General features: G+C 41.4%; 1 long non-coding RNA gene across 3 annotated transcripts; it reads left to right on the forward strand.

Moving 5' to 3' along the window:
* The first annotated feature begins 672 nt into the window (after nucleotides 1-672).
* On the forward strand, nucleotides 673-21,866 carry LOC140843456 (uncharacterized). 3 transcript variants are annotated; one of them, XR_012121250.1, is made up of 4 exons: nucleotides 673-1,000; nucleotides 1,163-1,352; nucleotides 1,985-2,031; nucleotides 21,147-21,866. It is a non-coding gene; the product is annotated as an uncharacterized lncRNA (long non-coding RNA). The 3 variants fall into 3 exon arrangements; XR_012121249.1 differs by lacking the exon at nucleotides 21,147-21,866 and adding an exon at nucleotides 5,018-5,903; XR_012121248.1 differs by lacking the exon at nucleotides 21,147-21,866 and adding an exon at nucleotides 3,845-4,112.
* The last annotated feature ends 4,175 nt before the right edge of the window (nucleotides 21,867-26,041 follow it).

The following is a 26,041-nucleotide window of genomic DNA, read 5'->3' on the forward strand; positions in this document are numbered from 1 at the left end:
GTGACTCCTGCTCAGATCCATCACTCTGGACTCCTTTCAGTGTCTCAGACAGGTCACTCCCTCTGAGGGCCTTCCCACAGACTATTATTCTCTCTTCCCAGGATTCTTTTTTTCCAACTTTCTAGTCCCAACATAGCCTCAGGTCTTAGCTCCAACATCACTTCCTTAGGAGGGCCCTTCCAAGCACCCCAATTTAAATTAGGTCTCTCATTTCTTTTCCTTCATATCATTTACCACAATTTGTAGTTTGTGGGTGTACATGCATATACATAGATCTATGCATGTATGCACATATATACAATATACATATGTGTCTATGGCTACATAAACATTTTTAAGTACCAGTCTCTGCTTTGAGATTAAATTCTATGGAGGTAGGAACCGTGTCCCGTGTTTGCCACTGGCTACCCGGCTACCCAGCACCAAGCAGAGTATATATGACACAAAGGCGGTCAGTAAGTCTGTGTTGAACAATTGAATAAATTCCCATGCATGGTCGACTTGAAAAGGAGAAAGGAGGCAGGAATGAACATTTCCTAGCATTAACCACCAAGATAATGATTTTCCCGGGAGAGGAGACAATATTTAACCAGTTGTCAACCGATGCAGGAAAATTGGAAACCAAGTATTTTTCCTTACAACAAATTCTACAGACTTTCTTTGCCCATTTTGTATACCGCTCACAACAGAGTTCAAATGAACCCTTAAATGAAGGCGTGCCATCGCAGTTCATGGGGAAAAATCTCTTTTGTGCACATTCCTTATGCTTATAAATTCCAAAGTGCAGATGACTTGATGACCAGGACGAAGAAACTGCTATTGGGAAACAGCTACATGCTGTTGATTTGTGTGTTTTCTGAGCTTTCTCAGGAACAATAGGCTGTTTTTGCCTGAACTGTGAGTGCTCAGCTATCACCCTTGATCTCACTTTTTGGGTGGTTGCCTTTGTTGCTGATTAGCTTTTCAGCCCTTTACCTGATAGACATGGAACTTAGCAGAGGTAAGTTCAGGCAAAGTTTAGGATGCAGGACTCAGGCCCGCTAAGGTGACAATAAAGATTCCCTTCCAAGAAGAACCTTAGAGAAGAGAGAATTCTTTCCCAAATCCCTGCCTACCTGTTCTATATTCCAAAAGCTATTCATTTTCTCTGCTCTGACCACAGGAAAATGTTTGGTCTCGAGGGAAACAAGCCAATTAAGCAGTTGCTTAAGGGTGAAACAAAAACAAGTTAGGAAATTTTAATGGCACCAATAACTGTGCCTCTTGAAATCTAATGAGGATGACATGGAAATTCAGCAGATAGATACCGTCAGCATCAGTCGTGCTTTGCCATGACGTACAGCCTAATGCAGGTAAGCGGTCTGAGGCCAGGGGAGGAAGCTGCCCTTCAGTGATGCTTTGGGGAACAGAAGGTAGAAAATATCTTCAGCTGCAGGGGGCATGTTAGGTGAGCTGTGAGGGGCTTTGGAATCCCATAATCTAAATCCATCGTGAGCTGTCTCCCTTACCTAGAGGGGTCTCATGAGATAGAGGGTTGTGCCCACTTTGCTTAATGGAACCTTCTCAACCTGCTGGACCTCTCTGATTCCCTGATACCTTTACTGATTCCCTGAAAGGCCAGCCCTGCCCGGGCTCTGCAGGGGTGAGGATCAAAGTGGTATACTATGTTCAGAATGCAGCATAATGAAAAGCCCGACTTTCTAAAATGTTCCAATGAAATGGAAAAGAACATTAAAAATGTAAGCCTCTTAAAATGTAAATGGTGCCAGCATGCCTTGTAATTTGAAGACTCTTGCCCATTAAAAAGAAGAAGAATATTCAGAAAGTGGGATGCATATGAGATGAAGTACAAAGAATACTAAGAGTTCTGAAATTAGGGGAGACCTTGATTCTGCTCTCAGCGTGGCGTTAACAGCTCACGCCTGGCCCTGGGCCCCACTGTCCTTCCTGGGTTCAATGTCACCCATCCTCCCTCTCCTATCAGGTTGCTCTGAGTACAAATCATGCTGATGACCCTTAGTCTCCTGCAAGGTAAGCAGTACTTCTGTAAATATCTGATACTATTAGTTTAATCCATTAGCTCTCTACCCAAAAAAGAGTGGAAGGAGAATAGTTTTTGTCAGACTTAAATGTTTCGGGACACTTCTACCTGCCTCCCCGAAAAGGCATATGTACATTAATTGCTCTCAGATCATGAGAAGGAAAACTCCTGTGACTGGGTCACTTTCTGGGATGGTGGCAGCCTTGACTGGCAGTTCTTTCTTGCCATGACCAACCTTTGATATCCATGTGACATAGTGCTTTCATCTTAATAGAGGAGGCGTCTCCCCGACCTGGTGCCCCAGAAATCTTGGGAAGCCGAGCTCAAGTGTCCTCACTTTATGTAGCCCGGTCAGAACTCAGTGCTTCCCAGATGCGGGTCCACATCTGGGGCTGGACATCTAAGTGACATGTCATTTGTCATGCCCTGTGCAGGTGTGTGTCCTGCTGGGCTGGGGGACCCTGGGTGGTGATGGTGAGGGAGAAGATAATATCTTCTTTGACTTTATTTCCCTTAGATTGGCCAGCCTGGTCTGACCCATAGTGGGAATGTGACCAAAATTTCCCTTAATTGAACATTTTTGTCTTTTTTTTTTTTTTACATAACTCTTTTGGGTTCTAGGCTTAACAGCTAAAAACAATATTTTGCTTGTTTCACAAATGGAAACCTGGACATTTGCCACTGGGGTGAGCAGAAATTTCCATAAGGTTATTTTTCTACCCTGACATTAGGAAAGCAGCATTTCCTAACAAAAACTATTCTCTGTTATGAAAGAATCGTAGAGCTGGAGCAGGAATGTGTGTGGGACAAACAACGTTTGTTATTGTGACTTTGTACAAATCAAAAGGACTTTTTTGCTCTCTCTAACCCAGGTGGGTTCCAACTGCTCACATATTTAATGCTTGTGCAATCATAAAAAGTAGTCATTTTGTTGCCTGGTTTTTCCACTCTCATTCAATATTTACATGACTTATTCATTAAAAAAAATACATTGTTGATGAAAATCTTAGGTAAAAATGAAAGTGCAGACCATGTGTAATATCATTTGCTTTTTGTTGTTTATGAACTGAAAAGGTTTGGACACATAGATGCCCTGTCAAGTAGGTAGGAAGAGAAAGGGAGAGGATTATAGATGAATTTTACTTTCTGATTTACATTTTTTTTTCTGCTTAATAATATTTAAAACTAAAATTGTTGGGAATATAATATGTTTTAAATGTTTCACATGACCCTATGAGTTAGTTAGGTTTTATTATTATCCCCATTTTATAAATGAGGCATAATGAGGGTGGGAACTTGCTCAAGGCCATGTAGTGATAAATGGCAGCGCTGTTGACACTAGCTTTTCACAGTTTCAGAATCCAAACTCTTAACCAATATGCTATATTGCTTTGTATTTTGTACTGATCATTAAAGACTATGAAGAATTGCTGACTTTTAATAATTTACCTATTTTGGCTGAGCCATGTGACCTTGGTTTAGTCATTCAACTCCTCAGGACAATGTAGTATAGGATTTACCCTTGCCCAAAAAGAGGTTTGGCTTTGATGCCAGGAGGTAATACCTATAGGAGTGGTTTTGCTCAGAGGTGGGGGTGGCCATGGCATAAAGAGCAGCAGCTGGGTGGGGCTTCAGGTCACAGAGCAGCTGGCGACTAAGGACTGAGATCCATTCCATGGGCTTCAGACATCATATCAATCATGCCTATGAAATGGAGCACCAGTAAAAACTCGGAACCCCAGGGTTTGAGTGAGCTTCCCCCATTGCTAACACTGCCTGTCATCTGTTACTCAAATATGCCAGGAAATTGATGTGCCCTGAGTCTGTGCAAGGAGAATAACAGAAGCTTTGCATTTGGACCCTCCCGGGCTCTGCTCTCCCGTGTCTCTTACCTTGGACTACTATTATCTTACCTGTGTCCTTTCCCTGTAATAAACCATACCACAAATAAAATAGCTTTCTGGCAAATGATTGAATCTGAGGGTGGTTTGGGCACCCCCTAAACTTGTGGTTGGTGTCAGAAGTGTGGGGTAATCCTATATGGAGACTGTTTTCTTTAGCCTTGTAGCTGGCCCCAGCTTCTCACAGTTCCTCAGTTTCCCCACTTGTAAAACCAGCCCTGCCAATGCTTCTATTTTAGAACTCCAGCAGTGTAAGATAATACATTTGTGTTATTCTAAACCACTAAGTTTGTGGGAATTTGGTATTGTAGCAAAAAGCAATTAACACACACAGCTATCAAGTGGTTGATCAGGGATTTGAACTCAAGCAGCCTGTCCCAAAGGTCAGCTCTTATCCCCGTGTCCCCATCCCATGTCCTCAGCCCCATCGGGTCTGGAATCCCTGTTCCTGACAATTTCAACATCCAGTGGCTGCAGTTCTCTTCTCATCATGTTACAGGGAGACACACAGATGGGGTCATGCAGCCAGTATAGAGACGAGGAGTTTGGTGGCATAAGGCTGGCTGAGTTGCTCAGGACCGCTGAACCCCAGTTTCCTCACTCATAAAATGGGGACAATGGTGGCATAGGCCTCATGGGGCTTTTGAATGAATTCAATGAAATAATCCAAGTAGATCACTGAATGCAATGCCTGGCATAGAAAAACACACTAAAAATATATTACTCTCTTAAAACTTTATTGAGTGTTTAATACTACCTTCTAGCCTTTTGCTAGGGAGTTTTAACTTCAGAATCTCAGATTTGCAATAGACCATCACAAGGTTTCATAAACAGGAAAAAAATTATTTCCTCATTTTTATGTAATGCTTTGGATTTAGTGTCTGGTTGCTAGCTGATATTTCAGAGTAAGTGACATACTGAGTTGAGGAGTGTCCCCTCAACATTCATGTCCATCGAAAACCTCAGAATTTCACCTCATTTGGAAATAGGGTCTTTGAAGACGAAATCAGGGTAAGGATTGAAAGGAGAGCCTACTGGACCTGGGTGGGGCCCTAAATCCCACGTGTCCTTACAGGACAGAAAGGCACACACGGACACACGCAGGCAGAGCGCCGCGGGGCAGCGCCGCGGGCACGGGAAGGAGGCAGCTGCAAGCGAGGAGCAGCATGGATGGCTGGCCGCCCCCAGACGCCAGGAGGAGGCGAGGAGGCGCTCTTCTCGAGAGCCTCAGACACTTGGATTCCAAACTGCCAGCCTCCCGAACTGTGAGAGAACAAATCTCTGCGGTTTCAAGCCCCCAAGTTTGTGGCAGTTTGTTACAGCAGCCCTAGAAAACTGATACAAAAAGTGATTTTCGGCGCTTCTCAAGCCACGGCGCTGTGGGAGGGACCACTTCGTCCCCTCCTGCAGGCTCACCCGCTCTGCCTCCCAGGGAAGGAGAGGTCTTCCTCATTTCCCCAGGCTGCGTAAGGAGGGCAATGCAAAGCCATAAGGACTCCTCAGCCAGCGTGTGAAGCGCCCCACTGCTACGAGTTCGCTGTGTGACCTTGAGGGGGTGATGTAACCTTTTGAGGTTACATTTCCTCCAAATGAACTGATTGCACAAAACACCTTTAAGGTCCCTAACATCATAGAATTTTTTAGCACATCATGGCCTTTTAAGACCAAAGGGAAGGCACAAGAGGAGAACATGAAGAACCCCGGGAAGCCTACCGACCCCCTCCCCATGGGGAGGTCATGCATGTGCATGCATAGACCCGTGTGTTACCGAGGGCTTCAGTCGTGCTATGGTTTGGTGCCTGCAATCATCTACCTTGCAATGCTGACTAGTATCTGGGTCCTGACAACAGATGCCCCTTTTAAATGCAGACGTTCCTGTTAACTTGATAGATTATAATGATTCTTAGGGCTGCTCATGTCAATCTCAGCATCTCAGGGAAAAATGTACTTGATGTGTTTCACTATCTGTCTCTGCTTACCTATAGGAATGCAAATTGCGACCACAGAGGTCTCCTCTGGATGAGATACATCCTCTGCCTTCCTGGGAATCTACTCTGCACAGCAGGTTGAATCTTGCCTGCTTATCTTACAGGCAGTCAATACAAGGTTAGAGGAGATTTAATTAGAGAGAAAATATAATCTTTCAATCTTTAGATTGCACATCAGGGATCAAAGTCTCCAAAAACTCTCCCTGGCCGTTTGCAATTTTGCACAAGCTCATTGGCAATAGGGAAGAAATGAAGGTTAGAAAGAATTTCTCTAGGCTCTAGGCCACCTTGCAATTTCTCTCTGCTTAGCCCAGAGTCTTTAGCCTGTGTTTACTCCTTGCAGTGTCACAGCATAACTCCCCTGTCCCCAGATCCTTCCATCCACAGCAGCTGGTGAGCTGTGAGTTTTGTTTTGTTTCTATCCTTTTACAGCTTAACTATTTCATGTCATTTACATGTTCTACCCAAAGAATCTGCTGGAGTCACCAGCATATTACTATTTTGTAGATCTTTACCTTTTTTTCTACTGTATTTTTCTGTTTAAGGAAAAGAGCCGATAAGAGACTAGCTCAAATGGAAGGAAAGGAAGTGAGAGAACCGGCGTTGTCAGCTTGTTCCAGGTAGAGCCGTGTGGAAACCTGGAGACTCTGCCACGTGAAGGAAAACGTCCAGAAAAGGGGTTCAACTAGTCTTACTAATTCTTGAGGTTTTTAACCAACAGGTTAAAACCTAAAATGGTTAAAGTAAAAGAAAAAAATATAAGAAGAGCTAACAAAACCACTCCAGAAGAAAAACAGAGAGAGAGGGCAAAAAAGTGACCACTTTCAATTGAGGAGGGAGGTGGGAGGTGGGAAAATTGGGGCCAGAAAGTGCCACCTATAGATAGGGCAGGAGGACCTGCTACCAAGGTCACGGCCTCTTGTACGTCCTTCTTCAAATGTTATTAACTAACCAGGGATAACTGCAAAATACCCTCTCTGGGGGCAGCAAGAGCCCCACTGGTGGGCAAGTCCCTCTGGAGCGGAAATGTCCCGCTGAGGTAGAATCCGAGCCAACACACGTCCTGGGCTTCTCTGGGCCCTGCTGAAGCTCAGAAGGAAGCCCAGATTATGCTAAGACTCCCGAGGTTCTCAAGTCTAGATGCCAAAGTAGGTGGTGCAGTGACCAGCAGTGCCTGATGACTTATTTATTACTGCTTGGAGGATTTTTCCTGAAGGTAAAAATGAATGTCACTCTTTGAGCCCCAGAACACAGCTCACCAAATATGAATCACTGTGCTAATCCAGAATAGGGCTCCCTGTGTGTACAGGCTATATTATTTGTCCTGGGCCCAGGGGAGGAAGCAATGACATATTTAAAGCAGGGTGTTTTCAGAGAGAGCATAAACACAGTGAGTTATATGAAGAATGCAAATGAAAGAACAGCGGAGGTGACCTTGAGTTCTGCAGTTCAAACTAGTTTTCTGTTAGCTAATAGCCAAGCTGACTGAGAACATCAGGAGCAGAGGTTACAGACGTTCTGTTTATTAAGCAGAAAACATTAACAACTCGGTTGTACATTGAAACACCAAGACATGAAAACAAGCACAAGGCAAAGGGGAAAAGTTCAACAAATTTTCCTCGAGCATTTTCTTTAGTGCCATCTCAGCCCTGGCATTTTTTTCAAATGTAAGTCAAGGAAGAAATTCAGAGGAGGATTTTTTTTTTCCGTAGAGCTGTTTTCAGCTTACAAGCTTGACAATATTAATGTGATCCACTCCAGAAACTGCCTGTTGAAACCCAAACTATAGGTCATATCTCGGAGTAAGATGGTAGCACATTTCATCCTTTGGGGAACAGCAAGGGTAGAGACTATTAGAGCTCAGGGGACGTTGCCATTTTATAGGAAAGGAAAGAGAGAAACAAGAAACCCAAATCATCCACCCAGGATAGTGATGGAGATGGGTCCAGAGCTTACACTCTTGTCCACGCACAGACCATGTGCCTTAAAACCATGAGTCGCCACTCATCAGTCTTATAAGATTTGGGCTGGATGTAGAGAAAAAGGGAACACGCCATTGTAAAGGTACCTCGGAGTAACTGTAAGCAAGCTACATTAACATAATCCCCATGCCTGACAAATACGGCTTCCAGCCAAAGTCTTTGCTTATAGGACTGAAGTGCTATCTACACTTCAGTCCTTTTTGTGACCAGAAAGCTCCACACACACACTATCTGGAATCGTCCACAGCTGCAGAATAAAGTCTGCCCTGCCCCCACCCTTCACCCACACCTCTAATTTGATGTATGGAATTCCCTTCTGCTGTGAGAATGCACTCAATTAAGTGCCAGCACTGGGTTCTATGTGGCTTTCTGAGTTCTTTGTCCTCTGGGGAAGCCTCTTCCCCTCTCTCGAGTAAAGCCCACTTGACACGCTGAGCACCTGTGAGCAGCTTAGCAAAGGTGGGCAACCTGCAGCCAGGAAAATTCACAACTGATTCAAATGGTCTTGGCTCTCTAGGAGTTCACACTCCGTATAGATCAGGGTGCCCGGCAGGCCTGCAGTTACGGCCTGGGTGATGTCCATGGCTGGAAAAGCAAAGGCTTTTTTTCCCCCTTGGTGGTCATAATTGGGATCGAGGCGATTCAGAAGCACTGACATCATTTTGCGGAATTCACCACTGACTTAGAAAAGGTCAGAAGAGAAATCTGGGTCCAAATCTACTTTTCCATCCACACGAACCCATTGCTAGAGTTGCTCCAAGGACAAGATTCTAAAAATCAGCCAACATCTGGAGAAGGTGAACTGCAGAAACCGATGCCAGAGATGCTATCTAGAAAAGGGACAGTCTCCACGATGAGCATTAATGGCCTGGAGAGGGTTTGCAGAGGGAGGCACACCTTCTGCATAAGCCCAGCCTGCACGCTAAGAAGCCGAGCATGTCAGACACCTGGTTACCCCCAAAGAGCTCCCAGGAATATAAGGTGAGAAGGCTCAGAGCGGACAGGCCCACAGGCTTGGTTCACACTGGTTTCGAGACATTGTGCCTTTGCATCACCCATGAAAGGGATTTGATTCCCAGAGCCTTTAGGGAAGGAAATTTTACAGCATCCTGTATTGGTGCAACTGGCTAATAATCTTCCATAGCTAAAAAAGAGAAGGAAAAAATTAGGAAGGGATCCACCAACAGACCTCTGCAAGCTGGCAGATCAACAGGCAGAGAATTAGGAACCGAGAGGCTGGGACTGTATCCCAGTGCTGCTTCTAGGAAGCCACATGACTTTGGGCAAGTCTCTAAGTCTCAGTTTTCTCATCTATGAAATGGGGCTATTACTTCCCCCATTTTCCTCTTGAGGCTATGTGTGGTTTCCCAAGAAACCTTTAGATGTAAGGGTCTTGAAAAGTTCCTGGTGAAAAAGAAGGATTATCAATAGACCGTCTTCCCCTTCCTGTCACTGGTATGTCTGTGGTTCCAGCTGGCATCCCAGGGTCAGCACAGTTATTGTTCGTCTCTCTGGGACATGCCAGTTCTCAGGGGCTCACGGATGCAGGTAAACCAAGTAGAGCTGCTGAGCCAGAAACAAGTGGCTGCATGTGGAAGGGCCATCTCCTGAGGATGTAAACACTCCAAAAGCCTGGGCACAGGTCCTCCCTCCAAGCTGGTGATGAATTGGGGATATGGAATACATTTCCATTAATTAAAAAGGTAAAAATCTTCCTATGACCTGAAAACCTTAGTATATCTCAGGAGAGGACCTGGATGCTTTCCTTGTGTACTTGCTAATTCAGCCTCCAGGTTTATGCATAGATCACACGAATCCGATTTTGGAAACAGAAATGTGATTCATGTAGAAATCAGGTCAACAATTAAGCAACTGCAGCCATTCATTAAGAGCTTCACCAAGCCTGCATTCATCTGTGTACTGAGATTGAATAAAACCTGAATCTTTCCTGTTCTTAATCAGACCCCCTCTACTCTCTTACAGGCAGCTAATTCACAGTTCCAAGTATTTTTTTTTCTTCTGTTAATTCATTTTACTGCTGACCTCTGTAGGGAGGACCTGAACTATAGAATTAGGAGCTGGGTACCGGAGACCTCCCCTTCCTAAAGAGCCACTTTGAATTACTTGGTTAGTAAGAGACTAAAAGAAATTTGGGGAGGAAGAGTTCTTTTGAAAAGGATGAGACATCCACCCTTGGATGGGCTATAATTGCTTAGTGGCCCACAAAGAGGAGGCAGTCAGGGTCTTTGAATTCTGGTCCAGCAGCAGCCACGAGTTCCTGAAGGGCATGTGCAGAGGTGGCATGGGAGCAATCCACACACTATCAGTGGCCAAGGCTTTGGCTATAAATCCTCAGCTGGCTCCACACCCGAGGAGATGGCTGGCATCATGAGTGAGCGCGAAGACCCCTTCTGCCTGGATCGGATGAGGCCTAGGCATCATTCATCCTGCCTGCCTCCTGTCTGCGGCCACCTCTGTGAGGATTGTTAGGGCAGAAGCCTCCTGACGAGTAGTGGGACCCCCATCCCAGCATGGAATTAAGAAAAAGAAGAAGATGGGCTAGACAGAAATATACTGTGTTGAGTTGCGTGTGTGTGTGTGTGTGTGTGTGTGTGTGTGTGTGTGTGTGTGTGTATGTGTATACATACAGGATAGAGAATTTAGAAAAAGAAGGGTATATGTGTTTGTGTGTGTGTGTGTATATATATATATACATATATATTCCAAAGACTCTGATACCCAAAGGATGACTTTCCCCAGTGAGCAAGAGCCTCCGATGCCTGCTCCTTCCCTGGGTTGCTCCACACCTTAATCCACAGGAGAGCTTCTAAACAGAAAATTTCAGGGAGGTGGAGGAGTGGTGGGGTTCACACTGCATGTGAGACCCTAACAGCCTGACCCCATTTCCGAGGCTAGAGGAGCCGCAAGCAGGCCCAGGAAGGTGAGAGTATTTAGCAACCAGAGAAGGCTACGCAAAGGGACAGGCTGTAACCAGCAGTCCCAACTGAAGGGACCTGAGGCACAGTCGGATGAGAACTTCAACAGAATAGGAGCAAGAGTCCCCAAAGAGGTCGAGTTAGGGCATAAAAAGACTTGCAAAACCAAAAAAAAATGACACTGACTTTCCTTGAAGAAATTCAACACTTAATTGGGTCGTTTAATAGACAGTTTGTAAAAGTAAATGGTCACAGTCCAGAACCACCTCCAATACCTGGCAGAAACACACCGTCCCAAAGGTAAAATGCAAAGAGTTAGGAATCAGGCTAAAATGAAGGAACTTGAAGGTGGACCCAGGAGACCTTTCATGTGAGGAGAGGAGGTCTAGAAGAAGACGAAGGAACAGAGAGAGGGGAGTTAATAATTAAATAAATAGTAGAGGAAAACAACTCCCTGTCTAAAGAAAGATTTGAATCAGCACGTTGAGAGGCTCACGGAGTTGCAGGTAGCATTTGCAGAAACATGACACAGAAACTGGTAAAATTCCTAAATCCCAAGAATAAAGGTAGGGAGAGCTCCTTTAATTCTCCTAAGGACATTGCTTCTCAAGGTACGGTCCATGAACTTGCCTCCTCAGTACCAGGAAACTTGTTAAAAATGCAGATTCCAGAGCTTCTGAACCACATTCTTTGGAAGGTTGGGGGAGATGCACACAGTTCACACTGAGGAGCCCAAGGTGCAGGGTATTGAAGTAGCAGGGAGAGTCCTTCTGGGAGATGTGTATGTACTGAATGATAGGAATGGCCACCTTACCCAATAGTCTGAATGTACTTCCTCAAAGTGTTGCAAATTCTCACACAGGTGTACACAGCACACGCTACGTAAGATGACTGCAGCAGGTAGTGTTGATCTCCTTGAGGAAACTGGTTGGAACAGATATGAAAAACCTCATGGCTCTTTTTCCTTTGTTTTAAAAAATGTGCCAAGCTTGACCCTGAACTTTGTGACGTAAAGGAAACCTCCTTCCTGACTACCATTTACCTGACACTCACAGAGCCCAGGCAACTACTAGGCAATATAGTCTGACTCTCAAACCAGCAGCGACACCATTGTGTTTCTCGAGGGGGAGATTTGATTGAAGAACACTTGCATTCACAGGTATTCCCACAGCCATCCTCTCTACTTCCAAGCATCATCTGGGTTTAGGAAATAACCACTGTTTTTAAAAAGTAAACTTTAACAAGATATAATTTATGTGCAATAAAATGCACCCATTTAACATGTACAATTTGATGCATGTATTGGCCTGTGGAACCACCACCACAATGTCAGTACAGAACACTCCATCATCCAGAAAAGATTCCTTGGCTCCTTCCCAGTCCATCCTTCCCTCCATCCGGAAGCCCAGGCAACCACTCATCTGCTTTCTGACACTGTAGATTAGTTTGAATTTTCTCTATGTAAATGGAATCATGCCGTGGATTGGTTTCCTAGGGCTGCAGTGACAGACTAGCATGGACTGGATGGCTTGAAACAACAGAAATGTATTCTCTCACAGTCCTGGAGACCAGAGGCCTGAAATCCAGGCGCGGGCAGGACCTTCCTCCCGCCAGTTTCCGGGAGAGAGGCCTTCTTGCCTCTTTCAGCTCTGGCGGCTCCTAGACTTCGTCGGCTTGCGGCACCGTCATTAACCTCTGCCTCCGTCTTCACAAGACCTCCTTCCCTGGCTGTCTCCATGGCTGTCTCTTCTAAGGACACCAGTAATTTGATTTAGCACCCACCCTAAATCCAGGATGATGTCATCTTGAGATCCTTAATTATATCTGCAAAGACCTTATTTCAAAATAAGATCACTAAGCAGGAAAAAACAAGTTCTTCTCTCCTGTGTTTATCCTGTATTCTCACACTACTACCACACTCACAACACTTTTGACACCAGATGTGTGGGGGTTTTACCCCTTTTTACCCAACTCCAAGCAATTCTCTGCAACATAAGCTGGGTGTCCCGCAGTGTAACTCAATTCTGACACTATCTACCTGGAGACAGCATCAGATCCCCCAGTTTAAGGGCTCCACGCTGCTACAAGACTGCTTCCCACCCCCACCCCTGCCCAACGACAATTCCAAGTCCAGGTTGTCACCTGTGCTTCTGAACAATGGGCTACAAATTGGAGGTTCCCTTGACTTCTCCTCGGGTTTAATTAACTTGCCAGAGCAGCTCATAGAACTCTGTTCACCCAGGAACACAGTTTTGTTACTATTTACCGGTTTCTTATAAAAGGATGTAATAAAGGATACAGGCACACTTCCAGATGGAGGAGACGCCAGGGCAAGGTGTACGGGGAGTGGGGCTTCCATGCCCTCTCAGAGTGAGCCACTCTCCCCACAGCTCCACATGTTCTCCATCCTGGGAGCTCACTGAACCCCGTACTTTTGGGATTTTTATGGAGGCTTAATCATGTAGGCATAATCAATCAGTAACTCCATTTCCAGCCCCTCGCCCCTCTCTAGAGAATGGGGGTAGGGCTGAAAATTCCAAGTTTCAGGTCATGGCTTGGTCTTTCTGGTGAGCAGCCCCTGTCCAGGAGCCCACCCAGAGTCACCCCGTTAGACTTTCCTCTCACCCAGGTAAGCTCAAAGGGTTTCGGAGCTCTGTGTCAGGAACGGGTGTCAAAGATCACGTATTAGAACAAAAGAATTTCCTAGTGTTCTTGTCACCTAGGATGACAGAAGGGTTTCAGGAGCTCTATGCCAGGAACCAGGGGCAGAAACTAATACATATTTTTCTATTATTTTACAGTCACATTCACAGATGCCTGGGGTAAGGACTTGGTATCCCTTTGCATGGATAGATCACAATCTAACTATCAATTCACTTGCAGATGAACATTTGGATTCTTTTAAATTTTAGATTATTACACATAAAACTGCTGTGATCATTTATATACAAGCCTTCACATATACATATGCTTTCATTCTTTTAGGGTAAATGTGCTTTACACATATGTATATCTAACTTTACACAAAACTGTCAAGAAGTTTCCCAAAGTGACTGTACTAAATTACCTTCCTGTCAGCAGGGTATGAGAATTCTACTTGTTCCACATCCTCATCAAAACTTGATGTCTGTAATGTCTTTTTTATTTAAGTCATATCAATGGGTGCACAGTCATATCTTTTCATGGTTTTTATTTGTATTTCCCTGGTAGACTAATGAGGATGAACATCTTTTCATGAGCTTATTAACTATTCATATATTTTCTTTTGTGAAATGTCTGCTTAAATCTTTGGCCCATTATTAACCAGGTTGGTTGTCTTTTTATTATTGTACCTGTTACTTTTGGAAAATTTCCTTTTTTTCTAGCAAGTATGAACAAAGCTATTTTTAATTTAGGGCTCAGAAAGGTCTTCCAAATGATAATAACTGAGCAGAGACATTTCCAATCCAGGCCAGAAATTCTGTCTTGAACAACACTGGTGATATAGTGAAGAGAAAAACTGCCTATTGGGTACGTTTCACTTCCACAGTCTAAACAAGTCACACACATCCTTGGACCTCCTTCTCTTCAGTTATAAAAGAAGAGGACTGCTCTAAAATAATCAAGCTTCCTTCAGGAATAACACATATCTATCAATGATGAGAAACAAGCCGTTTTGCTCTGCAAAATTCAGGAAAGACTCAGGACTTGGATGTATAGGGTGTTATGGAAGCCTGAGGAGTGTCTTGGGGCCAAAGACCCAAGAGTAAGTGTAAAGACCACATTTAGGTACCATCCTATCCCCTCCCCTCACCACAGGAGATTACAGATTTTTTTCTGCTGAAGAAAATGAATCAGAGCGCCACCTCTGAGGTGGGAACACCAAGCACAATGGAGAACATGTAAGCTGTTCCTTCTGATAAGCCATTAAAATAGCCACAAAGATCCCTCAAATATGCCATATTTGAATGCTCAATTTTTTTAAAAGTTCATTGGAGCTCCTGATGTCTGAAAAAAATCTAATTCAAGAAAGAAGAAAGAGCTGTCCATGTGGGATGCAGGTACCAACAGTCCTTGGGATGTTACCGTCAAATGACTAGGTTGGATATGAATGAAAACATCAGCCCTGCAGTTAGAGTCTCTTGCAGCCCTATAATTACAGTGTACAACAATGCTGATTACCAGGTCACTTTACACACAATATCTCAAATACCAGCAGCAGTGTCTTTCAACCTGAGAATAGATGAATGTATACAATGCATGAACATGTACATTCAATATTTCTATTTGTATAGAATTTTTCCCATGGTAATAGTTTTGAATTCTTTCAATAATACTGTCAACTTCTAAAACATTTTATTAAAACATTCTCCTTCTGAAAGGAAGATTGTTTACTACCCAGATGAGCTCATATATACAGAGAAGATTAATCTTATCAAACATCTTCAATGGTCATATGTGGATTGTTTTTTCCACAAGTGGTGATAAGTATGTTTGATATAGACTTTCTCTCAATTCTCTTTGTCACAAAGGTTACAGGTGCAAATAATAACTCTAGGATCAGAGTTGTTTGGAAGCCACTGGATAATGGTTTCATATGAAGTAACTAGTCTGTATGACAATTGGACTCATAACTGTGATAGCAAATCAGCGTTATACTACTTCATACAAAAGGTAATTTGGCCAACACTCAGATTTCATTAGCACCAGGTTCTAGTCTTTAGAACTTGCCGACTGAAGTTACAAAGTTAGGTATTATATGATGATAAAGTAGGTAATTTAAAGCACATTTTCCTTGATCAGCACAGGGGCAATTTGACCTTTGGCGATGGCAATACAAATCAATATCACTTCCTCCTTGTTGACTGCTCAGGCCATGGCTTGGGAACCTCTAAGAGTTAAATTGAATTTAGCCCTTGTTTTAACTTTAGGTATGAAAGGCAAGTGCCAGAAAGGAACAGCACTACATGGACCAATAATTATTAGAATGGAGCATTAATTTCAGTGTCAGTAGAGGTAAAATTCTAAAAGCTGACATGGGGATGTTTCTTCAAGAAAATTTGAGGGACACTGTTGTCTCTGGACTTGTTATTTGTGGTAAGTTATGCCTAGAAGTATTGTTTCCTTCATCTTTGTCCCTATGACCAGAGTCCTCATTTTTTCCACATTGTACTATGAAATTGTTCAAACATACAGTAAAGTTGAAAGAACTTCAGTGAACAGTTATATACTCACCACCTAGATTACACTATTTTACTCAACTTGCCTTAACACATATGTAACAATCCATTTCTCTATGCATTTGTCCTGCTTTTAAATATGTTTCAAAGTAAAATGCAGACATCAGTCCATAATCCTCATTTTTAACTCTTCTTTTTCTCTTCCCTGTCAAGTTTTTTCTTTGAAGAGTTTTTCACTCTCTAGGAATAATTTAAAAAATGAATTTACACAGAATTCCAGAGGTAAAAAGTTCTATTCAAAATAATCCAGGTCTCCCAATTCTGACTAGGTGTTTCTCACCACGTATTTGCTCCTCTGTCTTTCTCATCCAAATAAGCTATGTTTCCCCCCACATTGATACTTGATTACTTATATGTTCCAACAACTAGAAAGCTGAATAACCTTCAAAAGGAAGAAAAAAGTCCCATCTGTCCTTGGTGTTGAAGATCTATTTATATATCTAGGAACATTCCTTGTCAAACAATAGCATTCTGTTTCTCTATTTTTCTCTCACTTTTGGATCCTCTCCATACCACTTCATTTGCCAGGATCAATTTTGACACAGAATTAAAGTATTAGAAAGACTTTAGAAGGTTAGTTAAGAATTCTATTTAAATGCGGCAGACTGAAAAAATGTGTCTCTGTCTCCTGAAATACGGTCAACATATAGCGCAAGGTCAGAAGGACAAAAGAGCAGAAGCAGGGATGAAAGCCAACAATAGATGTCACCAAGTTTGGGAAGAGTAAGATGGATGAAAGTGTGGGACTAATTTAGCCAAACAGAAAAAAGCATAAATCTACCTGCCTCATAGGAGACAATGATGAGAAACAAGCCGTTTTGCTCTGCAAAATTCAGGAAAGACTCAGGACTTGGATGTATAGGGTGTTATGGAAGCCTGAGGAGTGTCTTGGGGCCAAAGACCCAAGAGTAAGTGTAAAGACCACATTTAGGTACCATCCTATCCCCTCCCCTCACCACAGGAGATTACAGATTATTTTCTGCTGAAGAAAATGAATCAGAGCGCCACCTCTGAGGTGGGAACACCAAGCACAATGGAGAAACCATTGCTTTTTCCAATTTACACCTAAATATTTCATTCATTCTTCCTTTTTAATGATAAAGTATTATCTGTAGAACTTTATTATCATTAACTTAGATGGGTTTACTTCATTAACCCTAAAGCAAAAAATCATAAATGCACTCCCTCGGGGCAAATTCAACTTGTATGAGGCATCATTTCAAAAATAGGGGCATTCAATGAAAGTCTGCCTGCTGAATAGTGAAATATCATCCCTCGCTTTCTCTTCTTGCTCTCACAATTCCTAAAGCCGGGGATACTTTAGGATTTGTCCTCTAGAGAAATCAAGGTATCAGAGAGAGAAGAGATGGATGCTGACATTTGGGGTTTCCTCAAAGAAAAGACCAGGCATCTGTCAAATCATTTCTGTATAGCCCACCAGTCAACAACAATGAGAATACACACACACACACACACACACACACACACACACACACACACACACACACACACACACACACACACACACAAACATGCACATATCTTCCAGTCAGCCCTTTTTATTATTACTTCAATATGAACTAAGAGCTAAACAAAGATCAGAAGATATTTGAAAAGAGTCTATAATAGGAAAGACAAATACCAAAATACCAAAAGGGGAATAAACAAAGACAAACAAAGAAGAAGTATAAAAATGGAGGGAACAGAGGATGTTTTTTAAAAAATCTATCATTAATATAATCAGAAAGATGAGAGAAAATAGAACACTCATAATGGAAGAATAGGAAGCTACGAAAAATAAATAATCAGAGTATAAGAGGGAGTCTTGGTCATTTAAAATAAGATAGCTGAAATAACTGGAAAATGAAACCAAAGAAAAAAATCTCAGAAAGAACAAAAACAAGCCAACAGATGATAGGATAAAAAGATGATAAAATTAGAAGATTGATTGTAGATCAATTTTAGAAAGTCCAGTGCCCATAAGAAACCATGAAATATAGAAAGAAGAAAATATCAAAGCAATAATATAGGAAATTTTCTCCATATTCAAGTGCAGGAGGCTTGAGATTGAAAGAGCCACCAGGTGTACATGGCAATAAGTAAAAAAAAAAAAAAAAAATCCAATTCAGTTCACTAGAGTCAAAGAGACTAGTTAAAGCTTCTAGAGAGTAAAAAATTGAGCCAAATATAATAGAAAGGGAACCAAAATGGCATTAGATTTCTCAATAGTAACACTGGATACTAGAAGAGAGTGGAGTATTGACAGAAAAATTATAAGGAAAATTTATTTCAACCTAGATTTCTATATCTAGTCAACAGGACCCATTACATAAACACAGGGCCCAGTCAGGTAAAAACTGTGGGCACTTTGTTCAAAAATTAAGGGTTTCAAGATGGCAGCAACACAGCATTAAACCAAGTGTGGGGTCTTTTAGGCGAGAGGTCTGTGTGACCGCACAGACTGTGTATCTGCGGAGCTGGCTCTGCTAGTTAATTACTAATCACAGGTAAGGATAAAATAAAGACATTTACTATCCATATACCCTCACTTGGAAGATACGTTCCAGCAGGATAAGGAAATAAAGAAAGAAAGAGGACAGAACCTAGGAAATAGGAGAGAATGACAAAAAGTAGTACCAGGAAAACAAACATGCAGAGCCTAGAGAGTAATCAGCCAGATTCTAATAGGGAGACGGAGGGGTTCCAAACTGAGCTTTGGGAGAGGTGGAGGGGTGGGTAGACATGTATTTATATAGTATTTGGAATTGCACTTGAATGTTTGGAAAATTTTTCAAAAAATATTGTTTATCTGCTGAAGCATTTAGAAGTATGGCAATATCCACATAGAAAACTTAACAAAACCAAAAAACAAAAGCTAACTCCAGGGAAAATAGAAAGTTATATGAGAAAGGAAATATATATCTTCCAGCAGTAAAAATGTCTACATAGTATGATAATAATATGAATTCTTCCTATTGATTTTATCTAAATTTTTTATATAAAATTATGCCAAAAAGAAGAGGGGAAATGAATAAAAATGTGTAAGAACAAAATCCTTAATTAATGAAATATGGATAATATGTAAAGTTGATCTCAATGGATTACAAGCATGTTATTTATTAATAAATAATACATTAATTATTCATATTATTTAGATGTGGTTGCCTCAGGAGAGAGGATGAGCATGAGGGGATGGGAGTAGCAAACATTTTTGAACCTCAAACATTTTTGAACCATTGTCATTATAAGAAAAAAAAAAGGGCATCGACTAGTTTCTCTTTCCCTCTTTCTCTTTTCAGTCTCCTTTATCCTAGGATCCTCTCATGAGTGATAGCACATCTGTTTAAACTATTATGCCTTCACAACCAATCACTGTTAGCATCTGACTTTGGTTCCTTAAATTAAAAACACCATCTGATGATTGGAGGAAGGGTTGTTTGCAAGAAGCAGAAACTGTTGGGAGAGTCTTGGTAGTCCTGCCCTCCCTTGGAAGACTCATACCAGGGCCCTTTAAAAGTTAGCTTGATAATTAGGAATTTAGATCCCCTTACCCCTTTATCATAAAGGGCTTCTGTATTATGAATAAGTAGTAGATTGAGTTTCTTCTCCTTTGGCAGAAAAACATAAACTAAAAACAGTTTTCAAAGGAGGTGGGGATATTTTTCTTAAAAGAAAAATAAAAATACTACTTAATTAGTTGTGGTTAGTAAAAGAAACAAATGTAGTAGGGTTTATAATATGGAAAAGAAAAGTGGATAAAAGCACAGTGATTAGGAGGGGAGAAAGGGCTGTGCAGCAGTGTAAGTTTCTTCTACTAAGTGGCATTGTATCACTTCAAGTTAGACTGTGATAACTTAAAGATGTATGCTGTGAACTTTGAAGCGACCACTAACTTAACAAGGAGTTACAGCTAATAAGCCTACAAAAAAAAATAAAATAGAATTGTAAAATGAAAATTCAACTAATACAAAAGAAGGCAGAAAGGGAGGGGAAAAAAAAGAATAAAAGCAGAAGGCACGAACAGAAAACAAATAGGAAGAAGACAGAATTCAACCTAACCATACCAGTAATCACATTAAGTCTAAAAGGTGGAAATTGTCAAATTGGAATTTTAAAAAAAAAGCAAGACTCAAATATATGCTGTCTCACTAAGAAACGACTTCAGTATTTTTTCAAATACATAGTAATAGATATTTCAAACACAAAATAAAAGGATGGAAAAAGATATACTATCTAACACTAATTAAAAGAAAGATTTGGCTAATTTTTATCTAAGTAGATTTCAGAGCAAACCATATTGCCAGAGATAAGGACGGTCTTTTCACAATAACTGAGGACTAACTTCATCAAGAGGACACAGCCATCCTAAATATTTATGCACTTAATAACAGTGTTTCACAATATATGAAGCAAAACTAATAAAACCGCAAGGAGAACTAGACCAATCCGCGGTTGCAGTTGGAAATTTCAAGACAGAAATGACAACAGGTTCACGAACTCTTGCCAGCCCGGAATAATCAGCTCTTACACCTTCATACCCTGCACAGATCAAGAAATCAACGGGCTTCTCAGAAGTGAAGGAGCTCTGAAAAAGCAAACCTCATGAAGGGCTGGACCAAGCACACTCTGTTCTCCCTAACACCCCCCATTAGATAAAACGGTTCTACGTGACAAGGAGAGAGGCTGAAGTCCCTCTCCATGGAACCATATGTCCAGGGAAATGAAGGTTCCCTCTTAACAAGCGTGCTGGAGATATTTCATAGCAATGGTTTGAAATTCTGTACATAAACAATGCCAGTTGGAAATGATGCTTTTTTTTTGTAACTAGTACAGTCAAACATCTATTGCCTATCAACTGTGTAAAGGAACGTGCCCATCGCTGTAGGTATGAGGACAAAGAACTACTATTAAGATGAGCATATAAAATGAACATATAATGGTCCACAAAAGTTTAACTGATATTTGACATGAATTTTCAAAAACTCACTTTCAGCTAATGAAGTGATTAAAATATCATTGTGGTGGTTTTATAAATATGCCATTTTAATTGAAAAGCAGGTTTTCCTGTTTCCCTTGCAGGGCGGAGCTTTTGCTGATAATTCTCTGGAGACATGTCCTATTTACATCTGTGCCCAAGACCACCAAGCTTAACAAAGGCACCAGGATTGGAAAAAGATGGGATCATGGTCTGCCCTGAATTGATTTTTACCTTTTTATTTAGTTAAGACTCTGGATTGACTTTAAATGTAATGTCAGCCTAGCAATGCCCATCTCAGGTTGTCCGTTGTTTTCTCATCTCTGCTTTGTTCTGCATTCAGTTTTAGTTTGCTGGCTTAGTTTGGTTTCACACTAAAATGTATGAAAATAGCACTGATGCTCTCCTGGGAGAAACAAAGAAAAGGTATGAAAGTAGCATTTCAGGGAGATAGAAAGAAATGACTTTTAACCTTCAAAATGGAAATAAAAAATATGTTGAGATTTGAAATAGTGTTACCATCTCAAGCCCTGATGGCTTATTTAACTTGCATGGCTTAGTTGACTGGGGGTGGTACTCTGGTTTATCATCCATGGAGATGTAATTTTAAAAATCTTTGACCGTGTCAGTTTGGGGGTCACTTCAGGGTGGAAGTGTTGTATCTTGCTATGTCACCTCCAATTTTCAGGAACCTTTCTTGCCTTGAGATGTCAGCCTTGCAGATTATCAGTATTTATTGCTGATAGTTTTCTCCTACTACAATTTGTCCATCCCTATGAACCTTTCATCCATTTTCTCACTTGTGAAACATATCATATATTTCAATAAAGTGGCTTTACTTCTTAGATAATAGAGAGAAGAGGAAGAGAATTAACATTTATTACACTTAGTGTGTGCTCAAAGCATCCTAGGCACTTGATAAATGACCTTATTTAACACTTCCAACAATCAAATACGTAGTATTACTCCCTCTTACAAATCAGCTAGGGAAGAAACATACCCAAAGATATACAGTACAAGGATTTAAACCCAGATCCAATTCCAAAGATGTTTCACTAACAAAGATTTTTTAAAACTCTATACCACTTGATAGATAAATATTTCCAAGTTTAAAATCTTTGTAAAAATAATATCGCTAAGCTGAAAATATTTTGCATTCACAACAAGGTATTTTCCTTTATGGATGATTTTTCCAACAAGGTCCCAAGATCCTGCCTAGGGTAATGAACACCAAACTATTTATCCCCTTAGGAATTTAGATCTTAATTCCCTTCGTGTCCCTTCAAACTGGAATATCCATGCAGAGTTTACAATGGACTGAATTGTGTACCCCTGGAATTTGTATGTTGAAGCCTTAACCTCCAATATGGTGATATTTGGAGATAGGGGCCTCTTGGAGATAATTTAGATGAAGTCTTGAGGGTGGGGCCCTCATGATGGGATCAGTGCCCTTATATGTACAGACAACAAAGAGCTTAGCTTGTGCTCACTCTCTCTCCCTGCCATGTGAGGACACAGCGAGAAGGTGGCTGTCTGCAAGCCGGGAAGAGAGGCCTTACAGGGTCCCAGGCTGCCCACTGATCTAGGACTTCCAGCCTCCAGAATAGTAGGAAACTGGTTCTGTTATTTAAGCTACCCAGTCTGTGGTGTTTTGTTACAGAAGCCTGAGCTAATACAGGGACCTTCAGAATCAATACAGAATGACTGTATCTTCAGACATTATTTGACTTGCTTAAATCCCTCGATAGTGATTCTTAATGATCCTCTTAATGGGCCAAGCAGAAGCAAAAATGCCAAGAGTCCCTTCCTTGCTCCCTTCCCTCCCTCATTCCCTTCCTCTCTCCTTTTCTCCCTCCCTCCCTTCCTCTTTTTCTCTCTTCTCAGATATTTTATGAGCAACGAATAGCTACTCACTAGTAAAGTGCTGAGTAAGGGGTTCCTGAGATTTGGTATTCATAAATTAAAATTACCACTGTAGAGTCTACTAGATCTTTGAGCATTTAATGCCAATGAACTCTGTGGGTAAAATTGTAACATTTCCAGAATATCTCACCTGGCTTTAGTACATCTGCATATCAACAGGCATTCAGAGGTAGAAAGAAGTATGGCTTTAGTGCATTTGCATCATTCCTCAGGGGTGGAGAGAAGTTCATCTCCATATCAACGGGTAATTACCTGGGCAAGGAGGGCTTATCTGTACCCAAGAGGTGAGGGGAGGGCCATTTTGCTTCTGCTGGAGCAGGAAAGAGAGATGGCCGGGACTGCAGCTTGTGAGCAATAAATGGATTTTAAACTTTATTTCTCCCTTTGACCGATTTCAGATTTTAGAGGTATTTTTCTCCAGGATTTCCTCTCCCCAGACTTACAGACTCCAAACAGCAAACTTGAAATATGCTTATGTATACAAAGGTACACAGAAATGAAGTAATTTTCAGAAAAGACACTTTGTTATAAGCTTTGAATCAGCCCTTCACCCTGTTTCCCAATTGGTTATATAACTGTAGCATAGTATCAAAACCAGGAAAGTGACATAGGCACATGCCATGCACAATTTTATGACATCTTATCAGACATATACATTTGTGGAACCACCACTGTGACTAACATACAGAACAATTCCATCCAGATACAACACAAAGGTCTCCTTCAGGCTTTCCCTTTACAGTCACATCCATGCCCTCCTCCCCTTCATCCCTAACCTCTAGTGACCTCTAATTTGTTTTCAGTCTTTATGATTTTGTCATTTCAAGGATGTTATATAAATGGAATCATACAGTATGTGACCTTTTGAGATTGACTTTTTCTCTCAGCCTAATAATACCCTTGAGATCCAACCAGTTGTTGACTATCAGCTTCTATTTGCAGTGCAACATATTACTGCAAACTTGTGACTTAACACAACACAGATTTATTACAGAATGGAAATTTATTCCATGTCTTACAGTTCGGAAGGTCAGAAATCCAAAATCTATTTCATTGCTAAAACTGAGATCTCAGCAGGGCTTTTCACCTCCTAAAGGCTCTAAGGAAGAATCTGCTTGCTTGACTTTTTCCTGCTTCCAAAAGCTTCTGAAGGCTATAACATTTCTTGGCTCTTCAATCTGCATCACTCTGACCTCTGCTTCTGTTGTCATACCTTCTTCTCTGACCCTGACACTCCTGCCTTCTTTTTTTTTCTTCTTATTTTGTTATCATTAATCTACAATTACATGAAGAACATTATGTTTACTAGGGTCCCCCCTTCACCAAGTCCCACCCACACACCTCATTACAGTCACTGTCCATCAGCATAGTAAGATGCTGTAGAATCACTACTTGTTTTCACTGTGTTGCACAGCCCTCCCCCATGCACCCCCCACATGCTAATTATACATGCTAATCATAATACCCTCTTTCTTTTTTCCCACCCATATCCCTCCCTTCCCACCCATCCTCCCCAGTCCCTTTCTCTTTGGTAACTTTAGTCCATTCTTGGGTTCTGTGATTCTGCTGCTGTTTTGTTCCTTCAGTTTTTCTTTATTCTTATACTCCACATATGAGTGAAATCATTTGATACTTGTCTTTCTCCACCTGGCTTATTTCACTGAGCATAATACCCTCTAGTTCCATCCAAGTTGTTGCAAATGGTAGGATTTGTTTTCTTCTTATGGCTGAATAATATTCCATTGTGTATATGTACCACATCTTCTTTATCCATTCATCTACTGATGGACATTTAGGTTGCTTCCATTTCTTGGCTATTGTAAATAGTGCTGCAATAAACATAGGGGTGCATCTGTCTTTTTCAAACTGGGCTGCTGCATTCTTAGGGTAAATTCCTAGGAGTGGAATTCCTGGGTCAAACGGTAAGTCTATTTTGAGCTTTTTGAGGAACCTCCATACTGCTTTCCACAATGGTTGAACTAATTTACATTCCCACCAGCAGTGTAGGAGGGTTCCCCTTTCTCCACAACCTCGCCAACATTTGTTGTTGTTTGTCTTTTGAATGGTGGTGATCCTTACTGGTGTGAGGTGATATCTCATTGTGGTTTTAATTTGCATTTCTCTAATGCCTAGTGATGTGGAGCATCTTTTCATGTGTCTGTTGGCCATCTGAATTTCTTCTTTGGAGAACTGTCTGTTCAGCTCCTCTGCCTATTTTTCAATTGGATTATTTGCTTTTTGTTTGTTGAGGTGTTTGAGCTCTTTATATATTTTGGATGTCAACCTTTTACTGGATCTGTCATTTATGAATATATTCTCCCATACTGTAGGGTTCCTTTTTGTTCTATTGATGGTGTCCTTTGCTGTACAGAAGCTTTCCAGCTTGATATAGTCCCACTTGTTCATTTTTGCTTTTGTTTCCCTTGCCCAGGGAGATATGTTCATGAAGAAGTCGCTCATGTTTATGTCCAAGAGATTTTTGCCTATGTTTTTCTCTAGGAATTTTATGGTTTCATGACTTACATTCAGGTCTTTGATCCATTTCAAATTTACTTTTGTGTATGGGGTTAGACAGTGATGCAGTTTCATTCTCTTACATGTAGCTGTCCAGTTTTGCCAGCATCATCTGTTGATGAGACTGTCATTTCCCCATTCTATGTCCATGGCTCCTTTATCATATATTAATTGACCAAATATGTTTGGGTTAATGTCTGGAGTCTCTATTCTGTTCCACTGGTATGTGGCTCTGTTCTTGTGCCAGTACCAAATTGTCTTGATTACTGTGGCTTTGTAGTAGAGCTTTAAGTTGGGGAGCGAGATCCCCCGACTTTATTCTTCCTTCTCAGGATTGCTTTGGCTACTCAGGGTCTTTGGTGTTTCCATATGAATTTTTGAACTATTTGTTCCAGTTCCTTGAAGAATGTTGTTGGTAATTTGAGAGGGATTGCATCGAATCTGTATATTGCTTTGGGCAGGATGGCCATTTTGACGATATTAATTCTTCCTAGCCAAGAGCATGGGATGAGTTTCCATTTGCTAGTGTCCTCTTTAATTTCTCTTAAGAGTGTCTTATAGT

Source organism: Manis javanica, chromosome 9 (assembly GCF_040802235.1).
Source record: "Manis javanica isolate MJ-LG chromosome 9, MJ_LKY, whole genome shotgun sequence".
Lineage (NCBI taxonomy): Eukaryota > Metazoa > Chordata > Mammalia > Pholidota > Manidae > Manis > Manis javanica.